The sequence below is a fragment of the Cupressus sempervirens genome, chromosome 10, assembly GCF_028749045.1.
Source record: "Cupressus sempervirens isolate cs-2001-9-10 chromosome 10, ASM2874904v1, whole genome shotgun sequence".
NCBI lineage: Eukaryota > Viridiplantae > Streptophyta > Pinopsida > Cupressales > Cupressaceae > Cupressus > Cupressus sempervirens.
The window spans coordinates 287,569,788-287,590,040 of NC_143127.1; positions in this window are offsets into that span (position 1 = coordinate 287,569,788).

Genomic DNA, 20,253 nt, shown 5'->3' on the forward strand with positions numbered 1-20,253 from the left:
AGTACTTTTGAGAGGGGGGGGGGGGGTGAATTAGAAGTAGCTAGTTTTTATCCTTTCAAACCCTCATTAACACATAACTGAAAGTAATGTACATGCATGTAAACATATAAGAAAACATAAATGAAAGCATGCATCAACACATAACACAAGAGATTTGGTAACCTAGAAACCCTCTAGGAATAAGAAGGTAAAACTGGGGTGGGGATGACACCCACAAAAATTACTGTAGCAATATGTTCAATGACTTCTTATGGTCTGCCCTGTGATAGGCCTGCCCTGTTAAAAGCTTTACACTGTATCAATAGTGACTTGGTTAGAGGATTTACAAACACTTTACATGAAGTGTCACCTTATTAAAGGATTTATAATAGGTTGTTAAACCCACCCAATACATAGGATTTTCAATCACCTTCTTCAAAGGTTCTCCTAGCTGTTAAGCTAACCTATCAATATAGGATTTCAACATCTAATACAATGGTGAGAAAGTATTAGAACATTTGACATGATAGAGTGCAATCTTCAATTGCTGGGTTTAGGTACTAGATTTGCTCTTCCTGTTCTGATCCTTGCATGATCTGATCTCTGTATGTGTTCCTTATCCCTTGTGCTGCTCTGATCAACTGGATATGAAATTGCTACTCTGTTCCTCTAAGTCTTCCCTTTTTCTCACTAAATTTTTTCTGTAATCTCCCCATATACTATTCTCATCCACACTCCTAATGGAGTTTTTAATCCCTTTTAAAGATTGTGAAAACTAAGGGTTAGGTATGGATCTATGATCCACATTGAATCTCAAATTTGTGCTCATACCTTGCATTTTTCTCATTGGTTGCATGACTTCTCCATTTTTCTGATTGGTTGCATGCAGATCACATAGGGAATGTAAATGATTCATCCTTATCCTTTTTCTCCTTCAAAATCTCTCTAAGTTGGCTCCAAAAATGGTTTACATCTTAGTTTGTGAAGGGTTGATTCTGTATTACTTGACACATATTATATTGCTGATGCTCGGCACATGAATGTTCTTATATTGCTCGGCATATGTTACATCTTTGGTTTGCTCAACACCTATTTTACTCTGTGTTGCTCAACACATGAGTATTCCTAAATCACTTGGCACATACTAAACTCTATCTTTCTTGGCATCTATTACTTTCTCGACACATATTAAGATTCTAACTTGGCAGCTACTATAACTCACTCGGCATACATAGTGTATTCAACATATATGGTGAAATTGGTTAAGTGTATTGACACTTGAATGTCAAGACCATACTAAGACCAATAGGGAGGTCGTGCTTTGGATTCTACCATTGGATCTTCCTCAATTTTGGATATGTTTTTGGAAACCTAATTGTGCCTAATGTGAATGGTTCGATAGAATAAATAAGATGTGGTTAAAAAATTATGTATCTCTGTATGCAACCTATCTCTAATGGAAGAATTAAAGTCTATGTTTTCAAGATTGATTTGTTATTTGTTAATGGATGATTATATTGGGAAATATGTCGCGATGCCTCTAGAATATTGAATAATTTATATTTAAGATGGAAATTCATGAGTTATTTCAGGGTTCTTGAACTTTTATAATGAAACTTGCATCAACTTGCATAAGGACCTATGTCTAAGGCTGCATGGTTTAATTTAACTTATGAGCTAGTTATGTTTGTAAACTTGGGGCATGTCCTAAGTGTTTATTTAATATAATCTACTAGGCTAAATTGTGGCTTATGTGGTATAAGTATAGAGTCTTGTGATGTCTTGAGGAAGGAGTTGTTAGGTATGGAGTATCTTGAGGGATGATAGCAGGAGATGAAAGTTTTCATACGAGGATTGAGTTGTATTCTTTTTATTTTATATAATGGTCATAAATGGGAAGGCCATACAACTTGAGATGTTGGATGTAAACCTTATGGTTCTTGTATATGAAGGAGTATTACTTTGGATTTTAATCTTGGTCTGATTGTTCATTTTCCATTATGTGGTTTTTTTTGGGGGTTTGGTTACCTTCATTTGGGGTACACCTAGCCTTGTACTAAACCATGCTCACCCATACCAAGCTCATTTAATTAACTAATTAAACCTAGTTAATTAAGTGACCCACTTGCATTCTTGTAACATTCCCACTTATATCATGACCACTCTCTAATAAGATCCTAATCATGTTAGAAATATTTAGAATAACTGGGGGACGGGGGCTGAATCAGTTACTCAAGGTCTATATGTACCACTTGAACAATTAAACATTAAACACATCACTGTTCTGCTTATCCTACATATCCTATTGTTGCTCGGTCACTACTGTAAAATTGTCATCAACTTTAACTTGCATTGTATAATGAAAACATTATCACATGTAAAACATCCATAAGACATTCATCAAAATTTGACACTAGGATTTTATGTGGAAACCCAATTTGGGAAAAACCACCAGCAACATGTCACTCTTTTTCATGCTTTTGAAGTGAGCTTTGTTAGGAGCCAACCTTGTTAAAGGTTACAATACACAATGTTAAATGTGACCTGGTTAGAGGATTTAATCACCCTATTAGGAGTGGCCTTGTAAGAGTACTTTGATCATTCCATTTAGTATGCCACCTAGTTAAAGGATTTATGTAGACTGTTAAGTCTTCAAATGATTTTTAGGTCAACCTTTGTTAAAAGGATTTCAATACAAAATGCTTACAATAATAAGAAAGAAAACAATAGGTTTTGATCTGTGTGATTAAAACCCACTTTTTCTAGTTTAGATCTCTATTCAGTCCTTATGCTAGTTCATTGATAAGCCTTTTACTATCATCTCTAATCTTGATCTACTTGGACACTCTTCAAGCAATTAGTCCACCCTTCTAATCAACACTTAATCCTTCTGCTCAAATTCACTTATCAACAACAACACATCTACAAGCTTTTCTCTTTTAGCTTCACATCCACTCACTTGTGTGTTTCTGATCAACCTTTCTCTATATAACTTCCTTTACATAAAAACTCATAGAAAAACTAGTTGGGGCTATATTGGGCACCAAATTTTTGGTTCTATATCACCTTAAATAGGCAATTTATGCTTTACCATTTTCTACATCCATCATAGATCTTAGGGTTTACAATCAGATTTAACTCGATTCAATGTATTTGTACATCTTCTTGATCATACTCTAGAAAATTATCTAGAATCCTTCTATGAGGTCTTTACCTAATCATTACCATGAATTTAATGATCTAACTGATCAATCTTATCTTCAACACATTTTACATCCCCCAAGAAATTAATTGAGTTGACTTGATCTTATGATTTCTTTGAATTTGATCTTTTATTATCACTCGACAATCATTGATTTCTAACACTTGGCAAATACTAAAATACTCAATCCTTGAAAAGATTTTTGGCTTGAAATCAACTAACTTGGTCAATCGATGCTAATGCTCGGTCATTACTAGATTTTCCCAGCATTAACTGTGGCTCGATTGACACTAGTATTAGTCGACATTCCTTAGTCTTTTAGTCTTTTGCTCAGCTAGGCTTAGCTTTGTTGACATAAATAATTACTTTTCTTTATCAAAGTCTATCTAATAAAATATCCATTGTAACTTCCTTTTCATAACTTCAACCTTTCCTCTAGGTGCTATAGTTATGAGTAACTCTCAAATCCTCTTCATCAATCAAATAGATATGACATTTAGATTAGGTAGCAATCTGTCTCATCCATAGATTTGACATTAATGACAAAACAATAATTCTTCCAATTGTAAGTTTCCAACAAATCAAACCCTAATTATTTACACAACTTTAAGAATGAGGATTAAGAATACTAACATAAACCAAAGTCAAATCTTGTCACATCCTCCCATTCACTAACTAAATGCATTAAATGTCATACCTAAATGCTCTTATATCCCTCTTATACACTCCATCCATCTATTACACCTTTTACCCCTTCACATCCCCCAAAATGGTCACATTCCATCCAAAACCCCAATCCCCTCTCATGCATTCTCCTTATAACACTTGTCACAAGGCTATGCATTTGATAAAGTGCAATCATTATGCCTCCATTTCTTTGTACCTTGACCACTCTCAAGGATTTATCAAATTTTCATCTTGACCATCCATTCCATCTTCCATTTTCCTATAAATTGAACCCTCTCCACTTCACAAATCATCCATCTCCTATTGCAAAGTTATAATGGTAATTTGAGAGCCTAAAAACTATTAAATTGCCATTATTATACCCATTTTCAACTAAAAATCCATAGTTTGCATCCATTTTCATCCTCCATTGTTGAGTCAATCCCATTCTTTGAAGCTTTAGAACTTATCCATTAAATACACATACCATTTGTTGGTGCTTCAAAACTACCAAGCAACATAGTATTTGATACTAGGATTCTAAGAATAATTCTTGGTCTACGGGTTAGCTACCTCCTATATTCAACTCATAAATCTTCAGATTTGGATCCAACTTTAATAGAATCACATGGATTCTCTACTCTTTAGGTTCTGCAAAACTAAGGTGAGTGCACCTTAGGGACATGTAGATATATGGCCGGTTTATGGTTCTTGGCTTCAACATATGCTTATTAACATTATCTTTCTATTTCACTTCTATCCCTTACAATAGAAAATGGTCACAACTCTTCTAAAACTTTGCAAAAAATCCTTGATACCAACAACTAACAATTACATACAAGGAATTATTACAAATAAGTGTTGACCAACAATTTAACACTCCATACATGAAAGTAAAAATTGATTTAATTTTGAATTTTATGCTTCATTGCAACCTTATGATCTCTTCAATATCCAATTGAATATATGATCAGTGCCCTATCCATTGGCATTCAAATTCTACCCAATAATTTTTGACCTAATTAATTAGCTTACAATCAATTATATCAACAATTAACTCTAAACTCCATTCTTATAAATATCCTTCTTATATGACTGGAAATCCTACCAATTTATTGAAGCATTTACTTAATTTCTTAAATTAAAAGAAACAAAAAATTGATATACAACCTATCCTCATTGCATTAAATTGCACGAACCTTGCTCATACAATCTCCACATAACCAACATATAACAATGGAGACAAAATTTAGAGAAAAAGATATAGCATAACATCCTTTTGTATTAATTCTCCTTGAAAATTATACAACACTGATGTAAACTCAGAAATACTTCAAAACATGACAACTTATCATCAATGTTCATTGGTATTCTCAAATATGCAGATGAATACATCACAAAATTGACATAAAGACTAGCTGGACTGAATGCTACACTAGCATAACACTAAAAAATACATAAAATTTAGACCTCAACTCCACATCTTGGAAATCCTTTTATAGAAGGACTACAACAAGCTTAAGATGGGAGGATATTTGTCAAAAAACTATTGTGAAATAAATAAATAAATATTTTCAATTAGTTACATCATAAAAAATCTTTGTACTTGGCCAAAATTCTAACATGGAGTTATAAGACTGGTAGGTGGCATTTTTTAGCAAGTACCCCTTTAGAAAATTCAATTTGTCTCTAGCACATGTCACCATCCATGCCTTTTTCTTTTTTCTTTATACCTTTAACTACATATTAACTATATCCTTTAGCTACACTAGTCACTGTCACCAGATGGAAAGGCTTTGATGTCTGCAATCAGTTCCCGTATGGCAATATTTATATCCACATCTGGCCAAAAGGGATTCCTAACTACCTCTAATTCATTTGAGAATTTGGTCCACTTGGCATCTATTATGGCTTTAACTTCAATAATTACTTTAGACATTTCTATCTATATCTTATACAACATATCAACCATATCATAAACTATTGTAGCACTTGCTTTATTATTGCAATAAGACAAAAACCTAGCATGATCAGGAATGTTATCAAAAGAGAATGAACACTCTACCTAGTCTTTCATTTTGCCTTCACTATCCAAAATTGTAGGTACAAAATTAGGTGTGACTATAGCAATTGTCTTCATCTTGTTTTGGATTAGCTACATCTTGCCTCCAAAGAAACTATGCAAATCTATCACTTTATGGATCACTTTCCTAGTGTTTACAATGGTTTCTTTTGGCAAGTCTTTCTTTGGAGGTAGCAGAGGAACTAAACTATCAAAAAATTGCATGTAAGGGCCCCATGTATTAAAAAGTGGAGATAACAGAGCAATAGCCTCTAAACATCTATATTTTTCTCCTCCTAATGCCAAGTAATTGCTATGCACATTCTGAGAGATTGTATTAAGTGCATTTATCTTATGAATTATCAAGTTTTTCATTTTTCTAATTTTTGCATCCTTGCTTACTTCTAAGTCTCCTTCATCAACTTCCATTGCATGACCTGATGTCTCCCCTATTTTAAGTGCTCACCCTTCTATCTGAACACCTTTTTCATAGAGTTTTGTAGTAGTTCTAACAATTTTCTTCAATGATGCTACTTCCATTTCTAACTTAATAGTCTTTTTCTCCAAGACATATGCTTTCTTCATTTCCTCTTCATAGCCTCTTCTTGTCTTGATAAATCTTTCATATGTTTTTTCTAGTTGGGATTGAAGAGTATCATCTTGTTCTTGCCCATTAATGCTACTGAAGTATGCATTCCATATATTTGATCACTACAAGTAGATTGTGCATGCCAAAAATGGCATTCCCCCTAGGGGATTCTTTGATCTTCATGAGGGTAGGCTTATCATGCTTTGGAGCTAAACTCCATATTTCCATTGTTTGAGCATCTATGTTATATCCTGATCCTCTCAGTTCTCCATGTTGATTTTCATCTTCAAATGAGATTGGTCTCTTTTGTCTCCTTATTTGACCCAATAGAAAAGATGAGCTAATATCCCATCGTGGGAAAATAATCATTCCTCTCCTTGTCACCGAATCTCTTGCCTCTTCAAGAGTGAGGGTTTCACTGGCAAGATCATATTCCTATAACTTCTACACTAATCTAACAACTACTTCGTTAGAATCCTCAAGCTTCATTTTTAGGGTTAGTTCATTCTACTTTATTTTAAACAAGAGATTCTTTAATTCATCAAATTTGATGAAATTCTCATCACTCATAAACATTTGAGCTTCAATAATCCTATCATCAACCATTTGAGCCTCCAACTACAATTTATTCATTCTCTGCTCATCCTCTGATGCTTGAGTCATTAGGAACCTCCTCCTAATGTCATCAAAGTATCTATTACCCCTTGATAGAATCTAGAGGACCTTTTGTTGAGCTTTTTCTAGCAAGTGCACCATCTTTGCCTTTTGTGTCTTTGTTCCACCCACTCAGAACTTTTAGGAATATCCTCTTCAAGCTGATCTTCTTCAAGCTGGTCCTTATCATCGAAGACCTCAACCATAATCTCATCATTTGAATATTTAGGGTTAATCTTTTTCCTAATTGCCTCAGGACTTGAGATACTAAATCATAAAAAATTTCCACACATTTCTCCAATTTGAATCAGTAATCTTCATCAGGATAAAAACCCTTGAATGATGTATCTAATTTTCTCATTTCATACTCAAAACTAACAATGTCCCTATACTTCACCATCCTTTCCCTGTAGATATCCTTATTTAACTTGTCAGCAATAACATCTTATTCCTACGTAGGTTTTGTGGGAGGAAAATTGTACCCTCTCATGTTCTTCAGGGCATGTCTGATTACATTGAATGGGTTATAAGTTCTAGATGGCCTAGTTGGCAATTTATAATTTTTTAAAAATGCATTGGTTTCCTCAATGGAACTTTTGCCAATTTCAAAGTCTCCTACTTTAGTGCATCTACATAGAAAGGTTCCCTTCTTGACACCCTTCCCAAAGTATTCTTTATTCAAAGAAATTAGTTGCCAAAATACTTCTACAAATCCTAATCTCTCAGGAAAATACTTGGGTAGGATATGGGTTGGCTAAGGGCATCCAAAGATTCTTATAAAAATATACTCCTCAAACAAGAAAACACTTCCCCAATCAATTGTTAATTTCTTTCTAGCATCAAAGCACATTTTAGGTTTAACAACCTTTTTGATACTCCTAGGGATTCTTTCAATTAATAATCCCATCATTTTAAAAACTGGATAAACAAAATCATTATAAAAAGCAATGACAATAGAATATGGGTAAAACATTTGCCATACCCTTGTCCATCTTTGTACTATTAGCCTTTCTCCCCACTCTTGTGTAGATTTAAAGAAACTCTGATCAAATATATCAACATTCTTGAACATGATCAGGTACATGACTAGGGAATAGTGATGTAATTTAAAATCCTTCAATTCTCCTTGCTGGGCAATAGTGATCTCCTTATGGATATTCTCAATGATATATTCCACAAAATCATACCCAATGTTATGATTTGGGTCTCTGATATTCAAGTCCATGACATAATGTGCTCCTAAAGCATTCATGGTTCCATATGAACCTAGGGCTTTGTTGATTCCAAACACAATATTTTGAAAGTATCTTTGGAAGAATTCCAAGGGCATAATCTTTTCAGTGTCTTTCTTCTTTGGAGTGTCTTGCACATTCTTCTTTATCAAAGGAATGTGTCTAGTCATATTCCTACCCATGTAGAAACTCTTATGATTCTTGAAAATTTCATTCAATTTCTCTATCTCTATTGGCAGTGACATAGGTCCACCCAAGTTGAATGCCTCTATGAATGTTTCTTTATCCAAGGATAGGAAAATGCTTCTATCCCTTATGTGGAATGACTTATTAATAAGATTGTAACATTTGATTAATGCTTTCACCAAGTCCATGTCTACAAACACTTTTGACATAATCAACTTACCCAAGTTCCTTGCCCAAGGGTTATATACCATAACCTCTACTACTATGTTCTTGTAGAAATACCAGAAAAATTCATGTTCATTTCTATCAGGAACCTCTACATCTCTACATGATGCACATGGGTCTTTGAAAGTAAGATAATTTGCATTTTGGGCATTGGTGGAACTAGGAAAAATATGTATCCACTCTTCTACAAATGTACTGGGAACTTTTGGTGGTGTAGCTGGGTCTTCAATAACTACCTATGCAATTAGTTCTCCTTCTCTTTGGGCCATTTCTACAAGTAATTCTGTCAAATATGTATACTAGATGCTAAAAGGTTATAGGAAATCACTCTGTAACTCAAAATTCACTTTGGAAACTTAAGCAATTATGCAAACAGTTAATGAAAATTTCCCTATCTTTTAGACTTCATTTGCCTTTGCAATGGGATCATGGCCTTAATGGAAATTAAGATAAGCACACTTGAAAACCTATCAATCTTTGAAAAGCTAGCAAAATCTATGCTTTTTCATATCTTCATAACTCCAACTCATGTTCTTTTTATCCATCTCAGACATGGTCGTTAAAAATGCTTTCATGCCTTAAAAATTGACAATTGTGATGATGCAAAAACCAACTCATTGTTCCCTCGCCATGACTTTTATGTTCTTCTTGATTCTAGCTATGACCATGCTACTAGGGTTATATTCTTGATGTTTTGCAACCTCACATCTTATCTTTCTAACTACTGAGTTCAGATTGTGATGTTGTGAATGCCTTTATTCTCTCTTTCGCAACTCAATTGTACTTTACCTTTTAGACCATTGCGATCCAATGATGAATGCTTTATGTACCATTTCACACTTTTACTTCTATTTATACCTTTACATATTTTATTCTTGAAATGATGAGCTCTTTTATGTTCTTACCCTATCACCCCTTTGTGACCATCAAAGAAGATGCTCATTCTAACCGTACAATGTTGCACCAAGCATTTTTCTTTAATACTTTCCTCATCTCACAACATCACAAATTAATGCCCTAACTATTTATGGAATTGTGCGAGAATGTGACAAACATCATTAACTACATCAATTCCTTTGTTCGTAGTTCCACACCATTATTTGCTTACTTTTACTCTTAACTTGCGAAGATGCACTCTATTGTTTTGTTTGACTGTTATCTTCTTTTCACTTCTCCATTTGGATTTTAACTATTATGTGAACCCTTGCAAACTTGCACTAATTTTTAACCTTAACCATTCTAAACTTATCATCACATGTTCACAACATCAATTTGGCAACTACAGTTAAACCTTGCAAAGGCACGATTCATAGCATTTACCACCTTGCGACTTTTACTTTGAGTTATTCATTAACTCTAGTGATGGTGCAATAGTATAAAATCTTAAATCGCTTTGTCACAACTTAACATATTACTTTTCTTTCTACTTTATGAGCTAGCGACAAGCATTTCTTTTAACTATTGGATTTCTTTCGCAGTTTTGCAATTTGGAAACCACCCCTGCCACTTAACCATGTGATCATGCATACATCTTCAAATCTCTATGCCATGTGTCACCTATTGATCTATATATCTCCATCTTGGCTTCACCACTTGGATGTATTAGGACACGAGTCCTTCTTTAGCTGCCTCACAATCTTGAAAACTTCTAACTAGATTCTATGAGTGATCATGTGGTTAGCCTTTATGTTGACTACTTTCCTTCATTTGCATTGTCACCAGTTAAAAATTTAACTTAGCAAGTAACCCTGTGAAGATGCAACTAAAAGCTTTCATAGCCTTGCTCCACTAACCTGAGGTCCTCTTAACTCTCTTGCAAGGATGCACTTGCATACTGTTTCTTTCTTGTTCACATGGTTGCCACTTGAATTACCCTAAGTAAAAAATGACCTGCAATCATGTACTCTTTTCCTTTTTCGCTCATTCATACCTTTAACACAGATGTTGTCACTAACCATTACGAGACTGCACTGAGCTTAAAACAAACCATTTCACCCTTTTTCCACCTTTGAAATGGTTAATGAATAAAGTGGCATGATGTTGCAATCATAGAGGCTTCAAAACATCACAACTTAGAATATATAAAAAGTCATGAAGTATAAAGGCAAACATTTTCTTAAAGCTTGAGGATATAAAATATATCAAGAAAATTCACCTATTCTTATTTTGAACTACGTAAAATAATTTTGAAAAGGCCTCAACTGATCAGAAAGATACAAGAATTTAACCAAGGGTTTTTTCAAGAGGGATAACATAACTTTTAGAAACCCTAATCATTTTAAACATAGTTTTTCCTAATTCTCACAGATTTTAACAAGACTGCAGGTAAGTGAAAAATCAGGCCAACACCATCTTGGATAAATATTCTACAATTGGAGGTTCATTGGAGGAGAAGATTTGCATCCTCTTTTAATCATTTTATTTCATTTGTAGATATTTTCATAAGTGCAGCTTAAGTCTATTGTTTGAATTCTTTATTTAATTATTGTATTCTATTAGGCACTAGAATATATCATAAATTTTGGCATTCCCAGTAGGACCCACAATAAGGGTCATTCTCTCTTCCATTCAGGTTATTTTTGCTAGAAAAGTAAATCCACAAACTAATAGTTTTTGTTGTCTGAATGCTTTGTTATCTTATGTTTGTCATTTTGAAGAATGAAGGGTTGGAAGGAGGCATATGTGATATTATTCCTACAAACAAACTTCACACAACATAAAAATGTTTGAAGGTGTAATCATGAACAAGGTCAACAAGAACAAGAGTATAGTCAATGGGATTTCATTATCACATTGTGATTAGTTGGCCACTCAAGACCACCTCTTTTATTGTTCTTTATCTAAAAGGAAAAAAATAGTAGAAAATAATAAAATTTGACCTAGATGGATGTGGGTTGATCCTGTGAGAACGTTGATTGTAATCCTTTAGGCAATCAACAAAAATACAATCATTTATTCACTAATTTCCTAGGAAAGAATGTTGTTTGACCAAGTGGGAACATTTTTTGACCTTGTAGGATTGTGATAGGGATGACCTTGTTTCTGTTGTTCGCTTTTGTGATCAAATTGTAAGATCTACAGTGATGTTTAAGTGGAAAAAGATAAAAACTACCTATTTAAGGAGGCACAAGAGTTGTTTTATGGTTGTTGATTGGAAAATTTGTAAAGAACATAATAGCAAAGGAAAAGTGAGAAGATGCTGAAGAGTGATTTCTTGAAGGATTGATAAGTAGATTAGAGATGGAGTATATGATGAAGTCCACTCAATGAACTAGGAATGAGCCAAATGGAGATCTGAATTTGCAAAGTGAGTTGTATTTTATCAAATCAAACCTAATTGTTACTTTCTAACCATCATGGTAGTAAAATCCTTTAATCAAGGTTGACCTCATAGTCATATCATAAATCCTTTAATCAAGGTGATAGTCTTATGGAATGATCTAAAAACCTCTAACTAGGTCACTCCTAACAGGGTGATTAAATCCTTTAATATGGTCACACCTTTAACATTCTCCATAGAGAAACATTGCAACACCTTCTCAACATAATCAGCTTGAGATAACATCAATTTCCTATTCTTCCTATCTCTGCAAAATCTTCATACCAAGGATTTGTTTTTCTACCCCCAAATCCTTCATAGCAAATGCATGTGCTAACTAGTACTTCAACCCTTAATTTGATCCATGTTAGACCCAACTACAAGCATATCATCAACATATAAACATAAAATAATGTAGCTATCATCATCCAACCTCTTAAAATAAACACAATGATCTGAATGACACCTACTACATCTATGCTCATGCATAAAACTGTCAAATTTTAGATACGATTGCTGAGGTGCTTGCTTCAAGCCATATAAACTTTTCTTCAATTTGCAAACTAAGTTCTCCTTACCTTTGGCCTCAAATCCCTGTGGCTAAGCCATATATCTCTTCATCCAAATCACCATGAATGAAGGCTATTTTAACATCAAGCTACTCTAAATGCAAATCTTTAGTAGCCACAATACTTAAAATAGTACAGATAGGAGTCATCTTAACAACAAGAGAAAATATCTCATCAAAATCAATTCTTTTTTTCTATGCAAATCCTTTTACAACTAACTTGGATTTAAATCTTTTCTTACCTCCATCCTCTTCTTTTAACCTATAAATCCACTTATTTTGTAAAGCCCTTTTACCTATAGGAAACTTACATACATCCCATGTCTTATTTTTCAGCAAAGAGTAAATTTCATCTTTCATTATAGACTCTCACTGAATCTTAGTATCCACCTGCATAGCTTCATCATATTCAAGTTCACTAGCATCTATTAGTAAAATAGAATACAAAGAGGGAGAAAATATTTTTAGAGTCTAATTTTCCTTGTTGACTGTCTAACATTCATTGGTGTGTGTGGTATTTGTTGTTACAATTTTTGGCACATCACGAGGAATGGCTGGAACATCATCTTTTGGAGTATCATCCAACGCTACGTAATCATCTTCTTTCTTCTAATGTTGCTACAATAGATCTTTGTACAACACTTTCTCATTGAATATGACATCCCTGCTTCTTACAATTTTATGATTTTTAAAATCCCAAACCCTATAACCAAATTCATTAATGCAATATCCAACAAACACACATTTCTTTGACTTAGCTTCTAGCTTGGTTCCATTTTTAAAATTTATATGAGAAAATGCTTTGTAACTGAAGGTTTTGAGAAAAGAATAACTCACCTTCTTACCAATCCATGCTTCCTTTGGAATACCACAGCCCAAAGGAGTAGATGGACCTCTATTAATCAAATATACAATAGTATTGACATCCTCTACCCACATATGTAAGGGCAACCCAACATGCAACCTCATGCTCCTTACATGCTCCATTATAGTCCCGTTCATGCGTTCAGCCACTCCATTTTCCTATGGAGTCCTTAGAAATTTTTTTTGTCTATGAATACCATTAGTGGAGCAATAATCTTCAAATTCATGACTGCAATACTCACCACCATTATCATATCTTAGACATTTTAATTTCTTACCAGTCTTATTTTCAACCAAGCATTTTCATTTCTTAAAGGTTTGAAATACATCAGATTTCTGTCTAAGAAAATAAACCCATAATTTTCTAGTTGCATCATCAATGAATGTAACATAATAATGAGAGCCACCAAAGGAAGATACTTGAGCAGATCCCAATACATTGGTATGCACAAGCTCTAATTTCTCCTTTCTATTTTTCTTCCCAGTCTTCAAAAAATTCACTCTCTTTTGTTTTTCATACACACAACTTCCATAGAAATCTATATTAACACATTTTAGACGTGGTAGAACTTTCTTTGAATGAAGTAATTTCATACCTTTCTCACTCATGTGCCCAAGTCTGTAGTGCCATAACGCTATATCAGAATCTACAATAGCTATTTGTTCTCCCTGCTCAACTACAGTGACTATTCTTGAATATTCATTTTTCTTTGAAACAATTAAAGTAGAAGGAACAATATGACCTATGCAACGATATAAGGTGCCTACTTTCACACCTTTTTCTACTACAAGGGAACTTTTTGAAACCTTCCAATTTTTATCATTAAAAGTAACTACACAACCCTAATCACCGAGTTGCCTTGCTAAAATTAAATTCCTACTTAGCCTTGGAACATGTATTACCACATGTAGTAGCCAATGATTCCCATTCTGCAACTTAATGTTAGCTTTTCCCTTTCCAACAATCTGACAAGGTTCATTATCCTCCAAATAAACAACTTTGAATTCCCCTTGGACATAATCAATGAAATAATCTCTATGAGGTGTAGCATGAAATGAAGCACCAGAATCTAAAACCCATGAATTGTCAACACTTTCTAAAGATAGAAGCAAAACATCCTCTTCAGATTTGTTACTTACCACATTTTCCTCCTTGTCTCCATCTAGTTTATCTCCTTCATTTTTCTTTCGATTCTAACAATCTTTCTTTTTATGCCCTGGTTTCCCACAGTACTAGCAATTGTTCGGTCCTCTCAATTGAGACCTCCTCCCCTTTGACTTTCCTCTTGATTTGCCATGATTTTTGAAATTAATTCCTCTCTTAGTCATTGTTCCTTGACTTTATATGTTCAAAGTACTTCTTGATGTAGATCCACCTGAGGATTCCCTATGAGTTTCCTCACTCAAAATAACACCGATCACATCATCATATTTTAGGGTACTAGATCAAGGAACAAAATTACTCACAAACATTACCAAGCCATTCTAGCTTTTAGACAAAGAACACAAAATCAAGAGAGCCCTAATTTCTTCATCAAAATTGATACCCACAAAAGATAACTAACTAGTAATAGTATTATACTCATTTAAATGATCTGCAACAGATCTAGCTTCTGTCATTTTCATATTAAATAAACGCTTCATGAGAAATACCTTGTTTGAAGTAGAGGGCTTTTCATACAATTTTGCTAAGGTTTGCATCAACTCTTCTGTTGTCTTCACTTTTGTAATATTAAATGACACCAATGGTGCTAGGTATAATCAAATGCTTCCAAGTGAAATTTTGTCCAAAAGATCCCAATTGTCATTTGATATAGATCCATGATTCTTGGTTTTACCTTTAAATAGCTTCCATAAATCCTTATGATAAAGATAGTCTTCCATTTGCATCTTCCATAACTGAAAGTTCTGTCCATTAAACCTGTCAACTCTCAGCTTACCCTCATCTGCCATCACTCCCACTCAACTGTGAGACTTTCGTACATAGGATAACTAAAAGAACAACCTCACTCTGATACCACTTGTTAGAATTAAACCACAAATAGAAATAAAAATTACATGCAAATATAAACAATATTAGAAAATAATAGATCACACAGAAAAGAAAATAAGACATCAAGATTTAACATGGTTCACCCAATCCTTGGTCTACGTCCACCAAAAAACAAGTCCGCTTTTATTATGACCCAGTGATTACAACCTGATTACAATCCGCAATCCTTCACAACTCAATACCACTACAAGAACCAATTTTCACATCACAATATTGAAACAATCCCTAACCCTAAGCCCTTTTATACAAGTATTTTTATCACTTTAGGGTTATAATTAATAATTACATGTCAACCCAAAATCCCAATAAAATAGGGCCCAATTTTTTTTTGTTTGGGACAATGCCCCGAGCCCCAAATAATTTATGAAGTATATACAATACTTCCCTGATCAGTCACCATAAACTAACACTAGATAGATGTTTTGAAATGAAATACTTTGGTTCAAATTTCAAAGCAAGGTATGCCATTACCCATAGAGATATCTTGTAGATAACTAGTGGAAGATTGAGAAAAAGAAGTTGGGCTTAGACATGAAGAGCGTCATATGGGAATTGTTCCTTGATAACTTTCATGAGTGTTTCTTAGCTAAGAAATGGAGTCAATAGAGAGAAAATGAGTTTCATAATCCAAGGTTGTTCACCCTGACCATGGTAGAGTATGAGTGGAAGTTATTTGAGCTCATGTATTACATAGGGATCATTGATAGTTGACCATTCAACACTTTATATGGGACTAAAAAATCATATTACTAGGGGTGTGAAGGTATTTTAGCTTAAGAACCTTAAGGATGCATCTCGTTAGGCCATACTTGTTTTGTAAAATGTGACTTCAGGGCATGGTGGTTTTGTGGGTGCACCTAGTAGTGGATATGTACCATTAGGGTCTAAGAACATATAAAAATAGGGAGCAGATAGTAATAGGAAGCCTCCTTCATCCAAGGGAAAATAGGATCAATGAAAGTGGGGATCTTATCCTCAAGCTCATATTAGTGGTGGTAGTTTAAACTCTAGGGACCCCTATAACTTTCAATGCAATAAGCACATTCAGTATAACTGACCTGCACATAGTACTCACTCTTTTTCTAGAAGGGTTAGTTTTTAGTAATCCAACACACACCTAGAGTGCAAGGAGGTTTTGGTGGAGATTATTTTTCATGTGGAAAACATGGACTTAAAGCAACCAATTTTCCCCAATTAAACCAAATTTCTCAGATTAGAGACCTATAGTTTCAAAGCCAACAAATGGAGATGTAGGTAGATCTTAGATGATGTTTGCAGTTTAATTCTATTCTCCTACAATGGAGAAGGGTCCTATGGGATCCACTCATTGAGTTTTTGAGTGTTTCTTTCTTGTTTATAGGCTTCCAGGAGTAAGCCTAAATATAGGGGAGAGGATATAGTGCCTACCCTAGTTTTCTTTATGTTATATTTCTAAATTCTTTTTAAAAAAGTTTTCATGCTTATCCAATTTTATTTAATGGTACTTAGTTACCTAGTTGGTTGATACTATTTTCATATTTTGATCATATATTTGATGAGCTACTTCATACTTGTATATTTTATGCTTTATTGTGGTTCATGATTATTCCTTTGATAATGTTATTTTAAATGTGTTTATATGATGATTATAGTTATATTCATGACACACACACACACACACACACACACACACATCAGAAAGCAACCTAAAGAATTTAGTTAGGCAAGCCTAGAGGGAGAACAAAAAGGTAGATGCTCTAATGCGAGAAAGGGCACCCAAAGATAGTTTGAAGCCCTTCTATTCATTGGCAATATACATACCCTACATCTGCATTAATCGAATAATCTAATCCCCTTCCCCTATGGACCTACTAGTCAGCTCAAGTGCATGGGCCCCTTATAATGGCCCTATTAAATTGTAGGAGACCCCTGTCCAATGACAATAGGGAATCACCAAGTACTATAGTTTGGGAGTTTGGTGGGGGGTAAAGGGGTTACTCTAGCATATTCTAGCAAGAAAATCCTTAGAATAGTAGGATATACATGCACACACAAACACACACACACACACACACATGTATGTACATATGTATATGCATATGTGTATATATACACATATATTTATTTATATATATGTATAAATTATACACACACACACATTTGTGTGTGTGTATGACAATTACAATTATGTTCATTATATATATATATATCATGAACATAACTGTAATCATCACACACACACACGCACACGCACACGCACACGCACACGCACACGCACATGCACATGCACACGCACACGCACACGCACACGCACACGCACACGCACATGCACACGCACACGCACACGCACACACACACGCACACACACACACACACACACACACACACATATCTATATACATATATGCATGTGTATGTGTATGTGTATTATATAGTTTGAATACTTACCCCATAAAAGCATATGTATAGTGTACATGTATGTTTTACTTTATGTTTGATGTATCTGATGTGGTTGAGGGAGGGCATTGTAGTCACTTACTAATTGGATCTACATGATGTACCACTCCCTTCCACTGCCTATTTAATTTAAATATATGCATATGTACATGCTCAACTTTTATGCAGGTTGCAGGTACTAGCATCGACTTCCTTGAATTTCCAAGATAAGTGTGCTTTATCACAATATCTCAATGGTAAAGAAGAGGAGATAGTTCTCAAGTCCAAATCATAAACCTGAGCCAATATTTGTTGTACGATAAGTGAAAAGTATCTGATTTCTCCACCCTTCCAAATCTTGTCAAGGTGACATGAATTCAAGAACTTTACCTTGAGTGTGATTTCCTACTTGGTCTTTTAGTTGAGTTTTCGTATTGGAGTATGTGATGTATTTTGTGGTCTTAAAGTGTAATTAATCAACCAAGTAAATTATTAAATGATTAATTAAATAAGAAATTTAGGAGAGAAAAGATAATTATATTATATTTAATTATTTGAGAATTTATTTGATAAAAGAGTAAAATTTAAAAGATTGTATTAAAATCCTAATCTTGGAAATTAAAAGCAATTAAAATTGCTAAGGCTAAATTTGGTATAATTATAATTAATTTTTAAATTATTATATATATAGAAGTTGCATTTAAACAATGTGCTTTAAATATTATTATTAATTAAAATACTAATTATATTTTCTAAAAATATGTTGCTAGTTAAAAATGAAGTGAGAATAATTTAAATAAAGAATGATTCTAATTAAAGGTACCAAGTGTGCAAAAAAGAAGTAATTAAAATAATAAAAGATTATATGAGAGGCTTTTGCATGTTAGTGAAACTGAAACCCTAAGTAGGGTTAGAGCCTTTATTGGGAGAATCAAGCTCATTTCTTTGGACATAGGTTTGGAGGAGCAACTTTGGAATTGAAGACGATAATTTTCTAAACGCTTTTGGAGACATGAATTTTGTAGGCACAAAGGAATCAATAGATTGTTAGCATCAAATAGAGGTAGGTTTTGTGGAAATTATCATAGAAGATCCTCTAAAACCTCTGTATTCTTTGTGCTTGCAAGAATTAAAATTTACTATGGAAAAATATATGAATGTTTTACATCGATATTATTTAATGAAACTTGTTGAAAATTGAAACCCTTGATTGAAAAATGATTGATCTTCATAGTTAAATAATTTGTGAGGAAACAAGATCGAAATCCATTTTTGAAAAGCTAGAATTCAAGAAATAAATTTGTAGCTAGGGTTTGAAAACACAAGAAAATGATTGGTTAAATATATTTCCCCCATTAGATTTATTATTGAAAATTTTATATATAGAATTACCACAAAAATAAAATATCACTACATGGAAATTAATTATGTTTATCAATAAAATCTATTAAGTTGTGTAAGAATTTTCCTTAGGGAAAAATTCACCCAAGATCAAGGAACTCAAGCACAAGCACAATAGTAGACCAAAAGAGTATGATTAAAATATTGATATGTATTCAATTCAATGTGAAAGTACACTAGGAGTGCCTATATATAAAGGCCTCTAGAATGCTTCTAGAATTCCTAGAAATCAACATACTGATAAGTCATACAACTAAGCACATGTCCACTAGAAGTGGATTATCCTTCATTAAGCACATGAGTAAGTGCGATGATGATAGGATAAGGCTACAAAGGTGTAGCATGCAAAATTATGTTGTAGACACCATGTGCTAAAATAGGAGTGCAAATAACCATGTTGTCTACATGACAACTCAGTTAATTATGCAAACTCTAGTGTTGTAGACACCATGTACTAAACTAGAGTTGCTTACTCCAGTGTTGTCAACATGACAACTCATAAGAGTACACAAACTCCTAAGTGTCTCACCTAAGAAATAATAAAATAATGCATTGACCTAAGTAAACTTAAGTAACTATAAATAGTGAATAATTATTTACACCAACACCCCAATTAAGTGCAACTTAGGGGAATGCACTTAACTTCACAAAAACTAGGATGAAATGCATAATGGATCCTGACTACGAGGCCATGTTAGGTACCCATGTACATAATGAAATGAAATCTCTCATAAAGTGGAGAAAGAGGGAAAAACTCATGGGAAAAACCCTCCCCCAAAAAGAGAGATGAAAAAAAAATGCATGGATGGATGGAGTAATCAAAACCCCCCCATTACAA